Source organism: Hordeum vulgare, chromosome 4H, assembly GCF_904849725.1.
Source record: "Hordeum vulgare subsp. vulgare chromosome 4H, MorexV3_pseudomolecules_assembly, whole genome shotgun sequence".
Classification (NCBI taxonomy): Eukaryota; Viridiplantae; Streptophyta; class Magnoliopsida; order Poales; family Poaceae; genus Hordeum; species Hordeum vulgare.
Window position 1 is genome coordinate 202,723,668 of NC_058521.1, and position 17,076 is coordinate 202,740,743.

Below are 17,076 nucleotides of genomic sequence, written 5' to 3' on the forward strand. Positions count from 1 at the left end.
CGCCAGAAATTCTTCTTGCTACCTCTTGAGCTTGCGTTGGTTTTTTCCCTTGAAGAGGAAAGGGTGATGCAGCACAGTAGCAGTAAGTATTTCCCTCAGTTTGAGAACCAAGGTATGAATCCAGTTGGAGTATCAAGGTGAGGCACCAATGTACCTGCGCAAAAACAGCAAACTTGCACCCAACGCTACAAAGGGGTTGCCAATCCCTTCACGATTGATTGCAAGGTGAGATCTGAAGGCGGAAAGTGCAACAAAGTAAAAGTGTAGGGCTGAAAATATGATGTGAAGTAGACCCGGGGGCCATAGTGTTCACTAGAGGCTTCTCTCAGGATAGAAAATATTACGGTGGGTGACCGAATTACTGTCGAGCAATTGATAGAACCACGCAAAGTCATGACAATATCTAAGGAAATGATCATACATATAGGCATCACGTCCGAGACAAGTAGACCGATACTTTCTGCATCTACTACTATTACTCCACACATCGACCGCTATCCAGCATGCATCTAGTGTATTGAGTTCATGACAAACAGAGTAACGCCTTAAGCCAGATGACATGATGTAGAGGGATAAATTGATGCAATAGATATAAACCTCATCTTTTTACCCTTGATGGCAACAAGACGATGCGTGCCTTGCTACCCCTTCTGTCACTGGGTGAGGTCACCGCATGGTATGAACCCAAAACCAAGCACTTCTCCCATTGCAAGAATCATAGATCAACTTGTCCAAACAAAACCCACAAGTCGAAGAGAATTACAAGGATATGAAATCATGCATATAAGAGATCAGAAGAAACTCAAATAATATTCATAGATAATCTGATCATAAATCCACAATTCATCGGATCTCGACAAACACACCGCAAAAGAAGATTACATCGGATAGATCTCCATGAAGATCATGGAGAACTTTGTATTGAAGATCCAAGAGAGAGAAGAAGCCATCTAGCTACTAGCTATGGACCCGAAGGTCTATGGTGAACTACTCACTCATCATCGGAGAGGCAATGGTGTTGATGAAGAAGCCCTCCGTATCCGAATTCCCCCTCAGGCAGGGCACCAGAACGTGCCCTAGATGGGATCTTGCGGAGACAGAAGCTTGCGGTGGCGGAAAAGTATTTTTGTGGATCTCTCCCGTGGTTTTGGATTTTTCGGAGATTTATAGGTGGAAGAAGTAGGGTAGAGGATCCACAGGGGGCCCACAAGCCTGCTAGGCACGGCCCCCCAGGCCGTGCCTAGGGGGCTTGTGGCCTCCCTAGTGCCCTCTACCTTGGTTCTCAAGCTCCCTACGTATCTTCTATTCCGGAAAAAATCTTTTCGGAGGTTTTATTCCGTTTGGACTCCGTTTAATATTATCCTCTGAAAAGGGTCAAAAAACACGGAAAAAAACGGGAACTAGCACTTGGCACTGAGTTAATTAGTCCCAAAAAAGATCTAAAAGGCATACAAAACATCCAACGGTTGACAAGATAGTAGCATGGAACCATCAAAAATTATAGATATGTTGGAGACGTATCACCTGTGCACTAAAGGGGAAACTGCTTCGTCCTATCATCTGCTACTCGCATGTCCATCCCTTGCGTCATCCTTTAGTCCTGAGGTCGGGCCTCGCCTCGGAATATTCGTCGCTCCATAGGATTCCTTAGGAGGCCCCCTGTGGGTCTTGATGGTACTCCTCCTCGCGAGGCTTGGCCCCTCGCGATGGCCTTGTCTCGAGTGATGCCGGGCCCGTTGATCTTAGGTCGATGAAGTGGTCCAGCCCTGGGCCACAGGCAGGCAGGTCTGGGTACCCCCGTTCCCAGAACACCGACAACCCCATTGAGGCTCGTGACGTCGACATACAGGTGCACCTCACCGGTCCTCCTGGGAGTGACGACCTCCTGACGAAGCGCTCCATGCGATGCTCGCCACACATGGTGTACGCATCCTGCAGATTATCAATTTCCTAAGTGATGAACTCATGTGCCCCCGGCATACGGTGTCGTACCCCCTGCTCGCGAGGGTGTGTGTTGAGGCGTGCCTCTAGGTGGTACCCTAGCACCTCCCTCGATGTATAGGCCAGGTCAGATTCTTTCCAGGTGAAAGGCCCCGAGCCCGACCCGAGGGACGCACAGGGCATGCCTTCCTATGCTAGAAGGGGTAAGGCACCAACAATGTGCACGGGGCTCGTGGCTCTGGCATCAGTTGCCGGACCCTCTGCCTTGGAGGAGCGAGAGGCGGGCAACGACTGCTTCTTCCTCAAGGGTGCGCCTTTGCAAGGCACATCATTCCCACCATCGTCGGAGTGCTCCACTACAGCGTCCTTGTAGGCGCGCTCAAGGGAGCAAACCACGACCTTTTCATCATAGGTGACGGTGATGATGCCACTGCAACCTGGCATCTTGAGGATGTTGTAATCATGGTGGGTCACCGCCATGAACTTGGCTGGTGCTGGGTAGCCCAAGATGGCGTTGTACGAGCGGCTAATGTGTGCCATGTCGAAGTCAATGAGCTCAGTATGATAGTTGTCGCGTGTGACGAAGGTGACCGTAAGGAGGACCTTCCCCAGCGGAGTGGTGGAGCCGTTGGTCACCCCAGAGAACGGCCTAGTTGGCATCAGCTGGTCTTAAGGCGCCTGGAGCATTTTGAAGGTTCCGACAGCGAGCACATTGAGGCCCGCGCCTCCATTGATGAGAGTCTTGGTGACTGTGACGTTGTTGATGCTGGGAGTACACATCATGGCAACCATGCCCGTGGTGGCCGCGGAGTTGAGGTTGTCCCTGGGGTCAAAGGTGATGGCGTACTTGGACCACTTGAGGGGCTTCACAACCCCCAGCCTCGGGAGGGCGGCATTCACCTTGCGAGATAGCTTCTTGAACTGGCGGTTTGACGAGGGGGCATAAGCTCCACCAAGAATGCAAGCCACTGTGCAAGTCTCTTGACAGGCCTCGGCCTCCTCGTCACATTGGTTGTCATCATTCCTACTCTGCGGCCGCGACAGCAGAGGGAGCACCACGTTGTCCCAAGGGCGTGCCTCATAGGCTAACGGCTCCATCTATTCTCACGAGGCTGCTCGTACCAGCCCCAGCAAAGATTGTCGTTGAGGTTTTCCCACGTGTCGCCGCTGCAACCAGCACCTCAGTCATTGTGCTCTGGGCGCCGGCCAACCCACTCGTCTCGGAGGACCTTGAGCTCTTCGTAGTCATCGGTGTTGTTGGTGTATACGTCGTGGTAGATGCTGAACGGGCGACGGTCCTTCTCGGGCACGCGTTGCTTGCGACCGCGCTTCTGCTCGTGTTCAGCTGCAAGCACGACGGTTCCTTTGCACTTGACCTCCTTGTCCTTGACCTTGGCATTGTCAAGCGCGTTGTTAGGGTTGTCGTGGGCGAAGAGGAAACCCTCCTCGGCCTTGGCGCACTTGTCGGTGAGGTTGAAGAACTCCATGGTCGTTCTTGGGTTGTAGTTGATGGCAAGATTTTCGCTCATCTTGAGGTCCTTGACACCTTTGGTGAATTCCATGAAGACTGCCTCGTCCATGGCACGCGGGATCTTGTTGCGCACCTAGCTGAACCGCTGGATGTACTTGCGGAGGGTCTCCCCAGGGCGCTACTTCACGCGACACAAGTCATTGACGGAGAGGGTACGATCGTGTGTTCCCTTGAAGTTGGCGATGAGCAGATTGCAGAGGTCACTCCATGAAGACACTGACTCTTCAGGCAGGTTCACGAGCCAAAACCATGCACCGTCCTTGAGGTCCATTGGAATCCAGTTCGTCATGACCTGGTTGTCACCGCCCGCCACTTTGACGCTCAGGGCGTAGAGTTGGAGGAACTCCACGGGTTCGAGGTAGCCATCATAGCACGGGGGTACCTCATGATTGAACTTGGCCAGCCAAACCACCATGCCCAGCTCGCAAGTTAAGTCCTAAAAACCCCCAGTGCTTGAGGGATCGCCATGCACGAGGATGGCTCGGTTCTCGTGCCCGGCTGCGACGGCATCCTGGACAACCCGATCCACACGCTGACACTGCTGCTCGAGGACTGCGTGCGCGTCAAGCGGAGCCGCGTGGCGGACTATCTCATGGTTATCTTATTCTAAGGCATGTCGAGGTGGTTCGTGAGGCGGGTTTCCTGGGCCCACATGAGGTCGGGGCTCAGCCTGGTCACCGCGCAGGGAGGATGCGGGGGCGCTCCCTTAGCCTCCTCTCCATCATGGGACGGATGGGGGTGGAGCGAGCGAGAGGGTGTGTGGGCCTTTCCGGTGGAGGTAACGAGCTCGGTGATGCATCCCAGCCATGCATCGTAGCCAACATTCGTTGGGCGGTAGCGAAGCAGCTCGCGCTCCATGAGGAGCGCCGCTTACGCATTCACCCGTTCGATACGGGCCTGGGAGGAGGAAGCCGTGGTGGTACATCCCTCCCGCTGCATGGAGGGGTGCATGGAGGAAGCCTATTGCTCGTGGGGAGCAGGTTCAGTGGTAGCCATGGTGTGTCGTCCTCGGCTGTGGCAGAGTTTACGGTGTACGCCAGGGCCCGCAGGAGCGTTCATGACAACTCGGTCCACACTACGCTCAGTGCGGGCACGGCGAGCATCAGCGATGGGGCGGTGACGTTGGGACCGAATTTGGAGTTGAAGAACACCTTCTCACCCCTCCCTGGCACGCCAAATGTCGGAATCGGGGCTTCGTAGAGCCATAAAGGTTGAACACCGGGGTGCACTCACTCTCCTACCCTCTTTCGCCTGTCAACCTCTCGATGACTCTCCGGTGGCTCGAGCTAAAGAAGATGAACAAGAACAATCGCACATTTTACTCCTGCGTTTCTGGATTGCATGTGGGATAGAGAGTGAGTACAAGGCGAGTTCTTGCCTTAATGGAGTTGGTGGATCCACTACTACAGAGGCCAAACCTCCCTCTTATACAGGCATTTGTCCTCTTTGTCGGCGTTCTGGGAATGGGGGTACCCAGACCTGCCTGCCTCTAGCACAGGGCTAGCTCGCTTCATCGACCAAAACCAACATGCACGACGCTCCTCAAGGCAAGGCCCTCGCTAGGGTCCAAGCCTCGCGAGGAGGACCGTCTTCAAGACTCACAGGGGACCTCCTCAGAACCCCTCCGGAGCAGCGGAGATACCGAGGCAGGGCCCGTCCTCAGGAGTCAAAGATGACGTGTGGGAAGGACAAATGAGCACCAAGCAACACGGCGGAGCAGTTTCCCCTTTAGTGCAAAGACGACAAGGACGTACCAGGGTTCCCAAGGCATCTTCCAAAGGTTTCCTTCCTGGTGTAACAAGCTCGTCGCCGCCCGCCAGCAAAACGGGCATCATCCCTGTACCCGGCCATGTTGCCCTGACAGTCACTTTGCAGGTGAAGACCACCTTTGGGCAGGGGAGCATGTTTTCCTGTCCCCCTTCAAAATTGGCCATTGTAGGATCCCTTCCCGCCGAAACGATAAGGCAAGAGGACCGGGGCCGCTGCTATATATAGAGGGTAGGTCACTTTGTAGAGGGGGATTGGACAGATTCATTCACCCACAAGCACCACGCAAAGTCACCCAGCCTCCGGAGGATCCTGAACGCTGTACTAGTTCTTCCACCCTCCTCCAAGAAAGGCAATCCACCAAAGCAGGAGTAGGGTATTACGCTTCTCAGCGGCCCGAACCTAGGTAAACTGCAGTGTTTTGTGTCTTCCTCACCACTGAGTGAGTTCCTTGCCATTCTCATCGAGTAGCGAGCTAGGTGAGGCAAGCTAGTGAGAGATCTTCGTACACGCCCCTGAGTTCAAATATTAAGGGTTTTGCGGATCCCGAAATCCAACATTTGGCGCGCCAGGTAGGGGGCTTGTCGAGGTTTCTTTCGAGCTCCGCCTTCACCAAACTCCGCCACACCGCCCGCATCGCTCAGACGACGCCCGCAGGCCCCGCCAGTGCATGCCAGTCTACATTGCCCGTGGTTCCTTCCAGTCAGCTACCGAGCACCCCCACAGCCCCACTGCCACTCCGTCGTTTGTCCGGGCTTCTGGGGCGGCCTCGCACGCCCGACCGGAGAAGCCACACGCCTGGCGCGCGCTTGCCATGGCCACCGAACTACTCCGCTACCGGCCTGCCCCTGACCGCCACAACGACTGGCTCCAGCGCATCGAGGAGCTCGCTGCCGCCGTCGGCGACTCCGTATTGCTCTCCTGTTCGTTTCGACGCCAACCGTCCCAAGCAAACGACGAGGAACAAGATGCGCAGCCCCCTCCACCATGGCAAGACGTGCGTCCCGAGCCCTCGCAGGAAGCGCGTCCCCGCGACCAACCTCGCGAGCCCAGGGCGAGGCCAGGTGATGAAGCAAGCTGTCAGGTGGTTCCTCGACCGCGCGCCGACGCGCGCGCGCTCCCGGCGTTGTAAGTCCCAGACCGCGAGCGCGCCCCGCCCGAAGTAGACCCGTTGGAGCAACATCGCCCAGTCGCCCCTGCACGCGCTACGCCCGTCGGACCGGTGGGATGCCTCGCCATCGCCCCTGAACTCTACCCAACTATGTGTCCCTGCAAGTTCAAGCCCGACCTACCCCCACGCTATGATGGCACCCTGGACCTGGTAGAGTTCCTGTACCTCTACACACTGAGCAGCAGGCCGGCAGGAGGAGGCAACAAGGTTATGGCGTTCTGGTTCCCTATGGCCCTTAAGGGTGGCGCGCTTTCTTGGCTCCTCAACCTCCCAAAGGCATCCATCACCTCTTGGGGTAGCCTGCGCGAGCACTTTGTCGCCAACTTCCAGGGCACTAGCGACCGCGCCCCCACCGTGAACGACGTGCGGCGCATAAGGCAGCCGGAGGGGGAGACCCTACACAAGTTCATACATCGCTTCATGGTCATCCGCCTCAAGATCCCCAAGTCGTCGGATGAGGCCGTCATCTCGGCCTTCTCCGACGGTGTCACCGATCTCAAGATGAAGGAGGAATTCGCCATGAGTGATGAAATGAGCACCGCACTAGAGATGTTCAACTGGCAAACAAGTGCGCCAGGGCTGAAGAAGGTCTCCTGTCTCTCCTCGGGTGTCAGGCGGCGGAACTAGAAGAGAAGAAGGCCAAAGCCAAGGAGGTGAAGCGCAAGGCTCCTGCGGTGCTCGCGGTCGGGCCTAAGGCGAAGTACGGCCAAGGAGGAGAGCGTCTGTCAGGAGGGGGGCCAATGTGCATCTTCCATGGCACCAACGGCCATCATACCTCTGAGTGCCAAGAGCGCTGGCTGGCCCGTGCCGAGCACTTCAGCACGCGCCCTGGACGGGGAGACAGGAGCCCCGCCCACGGAGGGGGGCGCTGGAATGACCGAGAGCCGCGTCAGGGGTGGCGTGAGCAGCCTCATGAAGAAAGTTGGTGCAACGAGCCTTAGGAGGACCACTGGTGCGTCGACCCTCAGGAGAGGCAACGACTCGGTCAGCCTCGTGATGTTCGCTCCCGTGAAGCTGGACTGCCTCCGCCACCCAGAAGGAGGGTTGAAGAGAGGCAGGACTGCCTCCTCCCCAACCCTCCCTGGTTGGGGGCTTCCACGAGGTTAGGGCTGTGGCCTCCATCTTGGGCAGCGCCCAGACCCCGACCTCCAACCGCGCCTCCCGGAGCAGTTCGCACAGGTGGTGAATGCCGCTCTCCCGGAGCGCGAAGCGATGCGCCCCCTCAACTACTCCCAGACCACCATCACCTTCGACCCAAGTGATCAGCTCAGGTGCTCGTTCTTGGCCGGCAAGGTCCCCATGATGTGCACCCTGACCATCAGCAACGTCCTCGTCACCAAGACCCTTATCGATAGTGGAGCGGGGCTCAACATCCTCTCGGTCGAGACCTTCGAGAAACTCGAGTTGCCGTACGAACAGCTCGTGCCGACCAAGCCCTTCTCAGGAGTCATGGAGGGGTCCACCGTGCCCATCGGGCAGGTGCAACTGCTAGTCACCTTCGGCGAGCGCAAGAACTACCACACTGAGATCATCGTCTTCGACGTCACGCATGTCCACCTGCCGTACAATGTGATCCTTGGATACCCATCCCTCGCCAAGTTCATGGCAGTGACCCACCATGGCTACAACATCCTCAAGATGCCGGGGAGCGGCGGCGTCATCACCATTGCCTGCAACGAGAAGGATGTCGTCTGCACACTCGAGCGCGCCTACCGTGCAGCGGCGGCGGAGCGCTCAGACGACGAAGAAGACGAGCCGCCTCGCGAGGAACCACACAAGAAGAAGAAGGAACTCCTCCCCACGGAGCGTCCTAGGGCTTCGGGCTCCATGCTGGGGGACGGGGCCATGCCTCCCATCGCATAGGAAGGCGCGCTCGGCGCCCCCCTTGGGCCAGGGCTGGGGGCTCCCACCGGGGAGGTCCCTGGCCTGACTAGTGAGGTGAGGGTTGCGCTCGAGCACAACCCGAGGGCGAGCTCCGGCACGCGTCCGCTCACCTCCCATGAGTCCGGCATCAGAGCAATCCAAGAACTTCGAGAGGCCCAGGCCATGCGAAGTGGGGACAACTCTGCACCATCAATCGCATTCGCCGTCGTCGGCACGGTCGACCGGCCCCGCATCTGTGTCAATGCGCTCGCAACCGATAGAGTCGTGGCTCAAGGCCCTTTCTGGCCCGCACTAGCTGACCAGCGGTGGGTGTACCCGCGCACTGGCGCCCGCATGCCCTTCGGGCTGGGGAATGCGGCTGCCACTTACCAGCGGCTCCAGCGGGCCATGCTCATGCCCTGGCATGCTGGGGCGTGGCGAGGAAGAAGAGGAGATGCTCGAGTCGAGATGCCACAGTTTCATTTAAGCATCTTTTAGTTTTTTCTATCTCACAGGCTTCGAACCCTAACGTTCTACTTTTCTTGCATCTTTGGGCGGTCGACCCCCACTTGGGGGCTTCGGTCGAGGCTTATTCTTGCAGGCCACCTGAGGCATCACACACCGGGTATTACTCCGAAAGAAGCAGTCGACGGGGTTTACCAATGACCAAAAAGAAGCTCAGTCCACCAATGACTCGGGGGTAGGGACACTCACGAGGCCAAAGCGTCCTCGCGACCTCCCAGATACACCGCCACCATGACACTCTCACGTAATAACGAGCCGAGGTTGTAACGCCCAGGGCCCCCCGAGGACGTGGATGGGTCCATCCCACGCGTAGTGGCAACCCTATGCTCCACGCTGGGAAGAAGCTCAGTCCACCAATGACTTGGGGGTAGTGACACTCGCGAGGCCAAAGCGTCCTCGCGACCTCCCACATACACCCCACCGTGACACTCTCACATAATAATGGGCCGAGGCTGTATACGCCTAGGCCCCCCCCCCCCGAGGACGCGGAGGGGTCCACCCCATGCCTAGTAGCAGCCCTATGCTCCACGCTGGCGAGAAGGCGGAGGCAATCAACATAGTCCACAAATGACTAAGCCCACAGCTGGCCAGGAAATCAACACAATCCACCAATGACTAGGCCTACACCTGGCCAAGAAATCAACACCGTCCACCTGCGACTACGCCCACGACCAGTGCGTGGAACAGATAACTGGAGGTACGGAGCCGCTCATACGTCAAGTTGGGGCCCTAAGCATAACGACTCAGCGGCCTAACTGCGCCCGTAGCCCATTCCCCCTTTAGGCCTCCCTCATTTCCGGTCGGTCCAATCACGGGCGGTACTCGCGGGGCAAACCCTGCCAACACATAGCTTAGTATGCTCGACAAGCCATTCCAAATCTCTTAGGGAGAACGTTGGATTCACTCGTACGTCGAGGGGGACTCCTGAGCATCGCGACTCAGGAGCCTGAACTGCACCCGTAGCCCTCCCTTTTGGGCCATCCTTGGTTTCCTGTCGGTCCTATCGCGGCGGAGGTACGCGCGGGGCGGGCCCTCCAGACGCAGGGTGCTGAAGGAGTTCAGTAGCCTCAAACTATCAACTTCTGAGGATCAAGGGGGACTCCTGAGCATCGTGACTCATTAGCCTGAACTATGCTCGTAGCCCCTTCCCCCTTTGGGACGTCCTTGGTTTCCGGTAGGTTCAATCGCGAGGAGGTACGCGCGGGGCGGGCACTGCCGATGCAGAGCGCTGAACATGTTCCGAAGTTTCAAAATCCTCGATGCGTTCCCCTCATGAGGGCAACTCACGCGTCAAGGGGTCCCCTGAGCATCGCGACCCAGGGGCCTAACTACGTGTGTAGTCCCTTTCCCTTTTGGGCCGTCCTGGAATTCCGGTCGGACCAACCGCGGCGACGGTACACGCGGGGCGGGCCTTGCCGACGTAGAGCGTCACGGCAAACATGACAGGAATGAGGCGAAGAAAAAATTCAAGCATTCAGTTATTACAAGCCTTGACAGGTTCATGAAAATGCAAATGAGTTTGACGCCTCCACGAGGCACGATGTGCATTGCAGGAAAAAATAGGGGGAGAAATCAGGAGGAGCCGCAGCCGCCGGACGCCCCGTCTTCAGGGGGCTCGTCGTCGATGTTAGAAGCGTCGCCTTCCTCGTCGTCGGCTTCGCCGGCATCTGGAGATGAAGGAGCGGCGACGCGGGCAAACCTCTTCACCAATGCCTCCACGGGGCCTTTCACCGCCTTCGCAGCACTGTGGTAGGCCTCAGCGGGGACCGGCAGGATCACGGAGCCGAGGTCAAATCCCGGCTCGCGAAGATGAAGGTGGCTGAAGATGCGTGTCGCGGCCGCTAAGAAGAGGTCACGTCACTCACTGTCCAAGATCTTGTCCACCTGGACAACGGTGTTCTCCAATGCCACGGTGAGCTCCGCCGCAAGCGAGGCGAAGCCGGCCTTTGGGGTGGCCAGAGGCTCATCGAACTCGTCCCAGCAGAGGGAGCGGAGCATCGTGTGAAGCCGGAGCTCAACATCAGGGAAGCTGACCAGCTCCGCGGCTTTCTTCCTCTCAGCCGTGGCGAGGGCCGCCCCCTGGGCATCAAGGACGGCCTTCCTTGAGGTGGCCTCCTTCTCTTGCTCGTCCAAGCGCGCCAGCTTGGCGCCCAAGCGATTCTCCCTCTGGGACAGCTCTTCTTCCAGGGCGGCAAGCTTGGCCACGCGGGCCGCGAGTTCTTCCTCCCGCAGGTGACGCAGCCCGGCTAGCCTGGCTTGTTCCTCTTAAAGGACCTTCAGGCGAGCCTCTGCCCCTTCGCAGTATCTGGCAGCTGTCGCGGCTTCCTCCAGCGCCACCTCGCGTGCAGCGCGAGCGGCCTTGGCCTCCTCCTCGCCCTTTGACATCATGGCCGCGACTTTGCTCGGGGCGGTGAAGGCATCATTCAAGATGCCCTAGGTGAACACCGAGGTCTTCGGAACCTCCTCCTGAGGAGACTCTAGTGCTGCCGCGGGCGGTGCCGCTAGGGAGACATCATCGCGGAGGACAGGGTGCTCCGGAGGTTGCAAGGAGATCGCGAGCATTGGCGTGTCAGCGGGCTGAGGGCCCTCCAGGGTCTGCCCCACATACAATGGTGCCACCACGACCGCCTCAGGAGGCTTCGCGGGCTCGTCGATGACCAAGGCCTAGGAGGTCGCCGCGCGAGCCTCCCCCTCTCCATCGGCTGGTGGTGACGCTTTGGAGAGGGCTGGCGGTGCGTCAGGAGTTGCCTTCGGCATGATGCCCATCTTCTTCCTCTTCGCCCTCGGTGACACGACGCCCCTGGACATCAGGCAAAATATGGAATCAGCCGAGCGCGGACTTCGGATGCACATGGTGTGCCAAGGCAAGTGACTCACGCTTTGGGGTCAATCCACCTTTTCCTCTTCACCCCCCTCCCCACGCCGACGGGAGCTACAGGGCTCCCCACGGAGGGGGCGAGCCCAGCGCCTCGAGATTTCCGCCGGCGGAGGCGGGACGCGCCAAGGATGACCCAGCCTTGCACTTCTGGAGGGCAGGCACACATGCGGACCGCGTGGTGAGCGGGGCCGACGCAGACCCTCTAGAGGCCCTGGCCGGGCACGAGGGGGTCACCGCGGAGTCCTCTTGGTGGCATCATCATCTTCAAGCTTGGGCGGAAGGATAGCCTATGACGGAGGAGGCCCGTTCGCGGGGCTCTCGTCGACGGTCTTCTTCGAGTCCCCTCACCGGAGGTGTCGCCATATGACACCTCTACCGGACCGCAACCCTTGCTTGGAGAAGCCCCCGCTCATTGAGGACAGGCAGCCCGACGATGACATCGGCTCGGTCGTCAAGACGGTACAACAGACCCGGAGCCTCAGGCAGGTCATCAGGGTAACCGCCCAGCAAGATCACCACGACCTTGCTCAGCTCCTTAGTGGGGAGGTGTAACGACTAAGATGCAGTCTTTTCCTATCTGGGGATCGAGGCCCCGAATTGGAAAGAAGCGCATCTAAGCGTTTCGCAAACATGGTAACATAGCACATACATAAATAGTAGAGGAATGACAATAAAGGTTTCAATTGCCATCCATAAATATATCAGAGTACATCACATAGACAATCAAGGTAGTTCCGCTACGGACTACAAAACATGGGGAAATGACTATGCTACCCTGCCTGCTGGCCCACGATCACGACCACGCCTCAATCTTCTGGATAGTTCACGTACAGGCGGTCGTTCTCCTCGTCGTACTGCCATGCCAGCTGCGTCCCGTCGGGATCACCTGTCTCGAGGGTACCTGAACCTGTTGGTGTTGTGAAGGAATCTGTGAGCCATGGGGACTCAGCAATCTATGGCCTCGGTGCCATACCTAGTCAAGTTATTAGGTTGGTATTGTGGAGTATTTATGTTGCAACATCCTAAGCTCAATATGGTGGCTAACATATGTAGAACATGAATGAAGGTGGTCTATTCTAGTGGTCGATGATAGATGATCACTAAGTGATCCTGAACACCTACCTATGTCAATAATAACCCCACCGTGTTCCCGATCGAAGAGAGAACTTCGAAGGCGACAGTCACAGTTACGCACACAGTTGGAAATTTTATTAGCTTATGTTTAAGTTATCTATTACCGGATGTTAACAAATATCCCAAGTTGCAACATAACCGCGGGCACGGCTTTCCGAAAGATTAAACCCTGCAGGGGTGCTCCAACTAGTCCATCACAAACGTACACGGGCCGCAAAGTAATCCTCTATCACGAATCTCGTGATCTCGTCGGATTCCTTAGAGGAAAACCTCAACTCTAGGGAGAACCAAAGCTTCACCGGGATTCCTATGCGCAAGATATATCGCTAAGGTAAGACAAGACTAGCAGGACCTCCCGACGTGTCCATGACCCTGATAAGAGCTGCGTATCTTAGTATCAGGACACGCCGGTTGAGCACAGCATACAGTGGCCTGATAGACATCTCCCGAGTTGCCCCGGGTTGGCCCCGCACACGACTCTAGTTTGGACCAACACTCAAGAGGAGCACTGGCCCGGGTTGTTGATTAAATTCCTCGGGGTAGCTATTCCCTATGCATATTATTATTAAGTGATTAGCAAATTAACACCAATGTTGGGTCCTGCCGGACAAGTCTTAACACTACGCGATTTATCGAGGGGGTCCCCATAACAACCGTGAACGTGTTAGGAGCGATCAATATGGATCAAACACCGGTAGCCGGTAACTATGGCGGCAATAACGGAACAAAACACCCGGCAAAAGGCTAGGCCTTCCGTCATTTACCAAGTATATAGGTGCTTTAATTTAATAACAGATTTAACATAATGATATCGAACTCATGTTATCACATGAGGCAAGGCACCTGCATCTAGCAACGCTAACATTTGTAGCTGAGCAAAGCCTACTTAGCCATTCAAGTTTTGCTAGGAAGGGATAAGTGTTTGGTTTCATGGCATATCAGGAGGCAATTATTTCAGTGGTAGGCAGCGAGCATATGATGGAAGAAACGTAAACTAGCATAACAAGTCTAGAGATGGAATCAATGTCATATCATCTTGCCTGTGATATCCTCAGCTCGGAATGGTTCTTGTTCGTCCTGCACGTACTCTCCCGAATCCACGTACTCGTTCTCTGATCCCGGTGCTACCCAACATAAGAATAACATCCAATGAACAACAGCACCTCAAGATGGAACAAGCACATGATGCAAGAGATGAATATAAGCATGCATCACTATTTATATCACTAGCACAAGCTTGAGAAGTAAATACATGTTCCTGGACAGAACTTCAACCTAAGCTATCTTGACATGCATGACAATAAAATGATCAGATGCGTCTCGTTAAAATGATGCAAAAGCATATAAAGAACATTACAAACGGAGCTACGGATCAACGGGAATCAACGAAACAAGAAATGAAGCCCTACGTGTCAAAATCATCACCACACACTCCAATGGCTCAACTCTGGTATTTCCAGGTAGCCAAGACATAAACAACCCAACATGTATGGGGTGGAGCAAACAAGAACACCACATCATCAACTAAGCACTCACAATCATCAAAATACCAAAACTACACAATCTGCCATAAACTGCATCATAGCACTTTGTGAGACATGCAATGCACCTACAGCCACCTAAACATGCCAAGTAAGATATGTGACTGTAGCTATCCAAGAGTACTACAAGAACAAGCAAAAATATCACACAAAGGACTGGAAAACGGAAAGTTGCAAAGCTGCAAACTTGCCCAAAGATATCATATTTCGGGGACTTTGTGAAAATTCCAGATTCTCACTATCTGTTTATGCTCTGAAGCATTTTGACAGCAGCCAAAACAATATTTACCGGACTCCAAATGGAATGAAAATTTACAGGGAGCTAGAGAAACATATAATATTCAACTTTCCAGTTGAAAGCTAAGGCTTAATCACAACACATTGACCTGCACAACCTCATCAACATGAGTAGAAAATATAAACACATTCTCAGACCACATGCCTACTTTGATTGGGCACAACTTGCACATATGGATTAGAAAACATGAAATGAAACCAACATGTGGTAGAGGGGGTCACCCTCTACGAACACAACCAAGAAACAAACCCTTGGGCTCACCACATCACATGGAACCAAGCACTTAGCATGGAACAAATCTGAAATATGTCCTCTCCAGAAAATGTTCCAATGAAAAAAATGATTTCACCAATGGATTCCTGGGATGATTCTACCCCAAAATCATATATAAAACCTATGCACTTGCTTGGATCAAATGAGCACAAACTAGAGAAGAAAAACTACATAGAATCATATGTAGTGAATAGTGCAACATCACATGAGCAAAACCACTGGAGCAAACCTACACAAGCTCTTGCACATGATCACAACATCTATGGGGGTACATGAGGGGTAGACCTCATGCCTATGTGCATTGGCACATCACCACACCATCACAAGCAACAAGCACTACAAAATAATATCACCTACACATGAAATCTTGCACATATGCCCATTAAGGTCTAGCTTGCCATGACATAGGTGACACACACCCACATGATCACACACATACTCACCAAGGATCTAGCAAAACTATAAATCCATGCAACCATAGCATCAAGCACTCCTACACATGATAATACTACACACTCACATGGAAGGATACACACTCACACATATGGACATGTGTTGGTGCACATTGCTCCAGTAGGTGCGGTGAACCCACATACACCCACACAACTACACACACACCACATCATCCTCACCTAAACAATACCCTCTACTACCACCTACACATACATACACCATAACACCATCACCTACACATACATACACCACAACACCATCACCTACACATACATACACCACAACACCATCACCTACACATATATACACTCCTGCTCTCACATACACACACACTTAGGCAGGAGAAAACAACACAAAAAGGGAAGGAAATACACCACATGCACAAGTTTTCTAGCCAACAAAGGAACTAGGCGGCAAGGGAAACAACAACAAAAAATACAAGGGAAGGGGGTTCCTGGGCTCGAACCCAGATCCCCTAGTACTGCTGGTAAGACCACCTCGCAGTGCCACTGTGCCACTGCCCTTGGGCTCGACAAGTTAGGGAGGCTTGCGGGGTAAGCTTCCCCTGAAGGCTACTGCTACTAAATCAACAGAAAAAAAGGGTGCTCTGGGTATCCAACCCACAACCTACAGTGCCAGAACCCTCCTGATCACCAGCCTGCTACGAATCAATACTCGACATATAAGAGGAGGTAACCCTCTTGGCATAACCCCCCTCTGTTCCTGCACCAGATCGGCGGCGGCTGGAACAGGGGACAACAATCAATGGTGTTGTGCGCCAAATCAAGCTACGACTGCTCGCGGGGAGGAAGAGGAGACCACCAGGGTCTCATTCCCGTGCCTGACCCGGCGGAAGGAAGGCCACTACGGCGCCTCCATGACGCACGCCTATGCGGCGGCGACGGCGACAAGACGGCAGTGCTAGGAGTCTGGGAAGCTACGCGCGAGGGGGAGAAGGCGGATGAGGGACGAGCTGCTCACCCTGGAGCCTTGGGCTCGCTCTGCTTGATCGAAGGGGAAGAAGGGGAGCAGGGGAAGCAGATCCTGACGATGCCAGCTGCTCCGGCGACGCCGACGTGGAGGGGATGCCAGGAAGGAGGTCCGGCCCCGCTAGCGCCAGGGATGGAACGGGGGAAGGTCCCCCATCCTCGTGGGCGCCTCGGGCTTGACGGAGACGCGGCGGCGATGAGGAGAGGGACGGCGATCGACGATGCGCTTCTCTGAATCCTCTGCTATCTCTGAATCTCACTGGCTTACCTTGTAGAGGAGAGGGGGAGAGAGATGGGGAACGGAGGTGGCGGCGCTAGGAGAGGACGAAGAGGAACCCTAGACAGGCAGGGCACGCACGTCGAAGTTAAATGGAGGCCTCGACGTTCGTGAAGCTCACGACGGCTGCTCCTTCTCTCTGCAAGCTGACGGAAAGGAGGCAGATGGGTGAACGGCGTGAGGATGGGAGAGAGGGACGTGGAGCCGGGCTAGCGCGGGGAGAGAGGAGAGATGGGCCATGTTGTGCGGGAGTAAGCCCACAGTTGGCACAGGATAGAGGAAATAACCGTCGGAGGGTTTTCCATTAACAGAAAAGGCAGAGAATAAAAGAAAAGCACAAAGAAATCTATAAGTGCTAAAAATAAAACTAGCACATCCCTGGACATGATAATACAAGACCTATTTGAATAAAATGCAAAATGGATATATGGGGCA